Consider the following 3390-nt stretch of genomic DNA (forward strand, 5'->3'; position numbering starts at 1 on the left):
TTAGCCTTGCCATTGGCATATGCGTTTGGGCCAAAAGTCAAGCCATCACCACTAAAATAGCACACCATAGCAGCAAAATGTCATTTGTCTTTTCTTGTTTTTTTTTTTTTTTTTCTCCCTTCAATGCCACATGCTATCCAGTGATGTAATCTAGTATCACTGCATCTGCCTCCCTGCTCTATTTTTGCAGGAGGGTATCTGGATATCTGTAGGGGAAAGGAGGGGGCATTGCCAGCCAGCAGGAGCTGGAAAAGGCAGTGGCCCCAAAAGGGTCAAATTAGAAAATAAATTATTTCTCTTTGCATTATGTGTTTAAATGCATATATGGAGAATATATATATGTATATGCATATATGTGTGTGTATATATATAGAGAATATATATACATCGAAGAATCTATGCATTTAATATCTGCCACCTTTTTGCATAGATTCTTCCTTATGTGTCATGAAACTAGAATCTACTTCTTGTTTTCGTAGGGTGAAAGAAGGGCAGTTAATTTCAACACCAAGGCTTGGAGGAAATGAGACCTAAGAAAAAAGAATCAGAGTAAACTTTACCCTTATTTATCATTTCTATTTAGAACAGAGTTGACAGTGTTTCATGGATGTACTTAGGATGGGATTTGCTCTTCCCATTCCAGAGCTGACAAAACTGAGACTGAGGCATGGTCCAAAGATGGGCCCTAATTGCAGGGCGTTTCTGGCCTCTGTCTGCAGAGAGAGAGTGAAAACAATCGGTCATTTTGAGGGAAAGGGGTTAGCACCAGTGAGTAGAGGCAGTTAGTGGCTGGGAGCAGTGACTCCAGCCTTTAGAGGCAGGACTCAGAAAGGCCTCTCTTGTGTGATTTTGCTGCTCACACGTGGCCTGCTGGGAGCCGCCCCTGGTACTGCCGGGGGACATAGCCCTGGGATCTTGCTGAGGCCACCTTTGGAACAGGGGAGGTGAGTCTGGAGAAGAGAGTTTCCACATTGTCGTCGTAGGATCTGGACTCAAGTGACCAAAACCTTACTTGGATTTTTACCTGATGAAGTTTGGCTTGAAAAGTGAAAATGGTTCCATTTCCATTTTCCCTGTTCTCAAGGTAATTCAGCTTTCTTTGTGTGTGTGTGAGTGTGTGCGAGTGTGTGTGTGTGTGCGCGTGCAGTCTCCCTAGCATAGAACACCCATACACGCACACATCCACACACAGACACGCACATACTCATGCATGTACGCTTGTTCACAAAGTACACACCCTTTTGCAAAATAATTTTTGAATAAAAAATTCTAGCTCTTTAAATGTATTATAATTTAGAAAGGGACCATCCGATGGTTTACAACTTTTCCTATATTTCCTACATTAATTCTCTCCATTACCCGCCCCCCCATCTAATCTGACTGTACCAAAAGATTTGAAAACAAAGCAAAAACACCAGCCAAACAAACAGAACAACCCACCTCTAAAGTAACTTTCAGACTCCCTGGGCAAATCTTCTTCTTGTCTTTTTCTGAAAGATGAGCATGAATTCTGAGCTCCAGATTTTGCTTTTACTCTGTCTCCAACCTAATTGAAAAATTACCCCACCACACAAAGAAAACTCCACATCGGGATCACCATGTTGATCCAATTGGGTACTGCTTTTTGACTTTAGAGAAATCAAATTGTCTGGCGATTTGGTGACATGCTTGAATGTCCACCTAGGAGCAGACTAGGTTAAAGGTTAATAGCACTTGTGCTTCCACCCCCACCCTCCACCCCCACCACCTTTTTTTTTAAACTCCAGTAGAACGGAACTCTTCCCCACTGGCCAGGCCCTCGTCCTGAATCCCTTGCCTAGCCCCCAGGTCTTCTGAGAGATCTCTGTTGGTACCTTTCCCCTGACTTGTCCCTGTGAGATAAGGCAGGGCTGACACTGAGATTTTAGTTCTGTTGTTCTTTTTTTTTTTCCCCTGGAAATTCACACCCCCCCCACCCCTTGGTTAATGGCTCTTTAAATATTGAAATGCCTGGAAAAACAAAACAAAATAAAATAAAATGCAGCCTGTCAAAGAAATAAGAACAACAACAACAAAAATGTTGGTATCTTTTAGAATCTGTCTTCCTAGTGGTAAAAGTATATAATTAATAGGAGAATTTTCCTCCAGATGTGGCTATACTATAATAGAGCCTTATAAATGCTACAGAAAGAAAAATTGCTTGGAACGAAGGCGTCCTCAATGAGAGCACACCTGGGTCTGACAAAGATTGCATTTAGGGACTGCTGTGCTATCACAACGCAGAGAAAGACCAAGTCTCTGGGAGCAGCTGGAGAGAAAGCCCCGGCAAATCTGCATGCAAATAGCAGCACATTGTTAACTTAATCAGATGCCGAGGAAAGATGTGCCAGAATTCCAGGATGATCTACACACACGGAGGAGGAACGGCCTGAGCTGCAGTGGGCGCCGAGGCCAGGGTGGGCCTCTGCAAGGTGCACGCGGCCCAGCCCCAGTCCTAGGGCCCCAGCCCACCCGCCGCCCGCCTGTTTTCCGGGCCTGCAGTCGATTCACCACATAATGCCTGATTCGCTCTTTGCAAAGATAGAAACGATAGAGCGTATTTCAATGGGATGGAAGCTTTATTATTATTATTTTTTAATGGTGATATAGGTATGGGCATTATTTCGCCTGACTCCGTAACTCCAATTAAATAATATTTCTGCTTAAATATCCGGGTGCATGAAGATAAGAAATATTGCCCTGGAGTGTATAAAGAAAGATTTTTTTTTTCAATAAGGAAAGTAGCTCTCTATAGATCGAAGTGCTAAGTATAAATTGCACCTTAAGAAGAAGTGGAAGACACCTGTTATTTATATTTTATATTAATATTAATGGAAATATATATATCTTAAATCTCCATCTTTTAGTCTAGCACCATAAAAAATATAAAGTAATACTATTTAATCACCCACAGCTTAATAGTGCCTTAGTTGTTTACTGCCGTTGCACTAATTGCTCTGTACTAATGTGTTTTTCTGTGATTTCCAGTAGTGCTAAGAGAACAGAGATCCATAACCAATTAAATATAGTGTTTTTTATGTTAAAAATATATCTGGTGAGCCTAGAAAAGGAATAGAAACCGCCCTGAAGAAAGGCGCCTTGGCACCGCCTCGGTGCCCACCAGAAGGTGCCCGGATTGCCTCTTTTGCGCAAAGACAAAGGGGGTAATTTTTTTGGCAAGAAAACAAATCCAAGGAAAACACAACAAACTGAATGTGTTTTTTTTTTTTCTTTCCCTCCTGCAACTTCTCGGACCGTCTCTGCCCTCTCTCCTCCAGAGAGGGCGAGTTTCATCCTGGAGGGAGGCCGAGAAGGCTGCGAGGCTACCCCCAGCCGGCGCCCGGGCGGATTGCGAGTCCCCGCGGGTCGGGC

The 3390-nt window shown here is 43.1% G+C and overlaps 1 protein-coding gene across 1 annotated transcript in view; it reads left to right on the forward strand.

The window, feature by feature from the left end:
* Nucleotides 1-920: 920 nt before the first annotated feature.
* The window catches only part of ZNF536 (zinc finger protein 536), a 184442-nt gene continuing 181972 nt past the window's right edge, over nucleotides 921-3390 (forward strand). Inside the window, exon 1 of the mRNA XM_011949169.1 lies at nucleotides 921-1084. The gene's annotated coding sequence lies outside the window, so the exon portion shown is untranslated. The remainder of the gene's footprint in view (nucleotides 1085-3390) is intronic.

Source organism: Colobus angolensis, unplaced genomic scaffold (assembly GCF_000951035.1).
Source record: "Colobus angolensis palliatus isolate OR3802 unplaced genomic scaffold, Cang.pa_1.0 Scaffold291, whole genome shotgun sequence".
Classification (NCBI taxonomy): Eukaryota; Metazoa; Chordata; class Mammalia; order Primates; family Cercopithecidae; genus Colobus; species Colobus angolensis.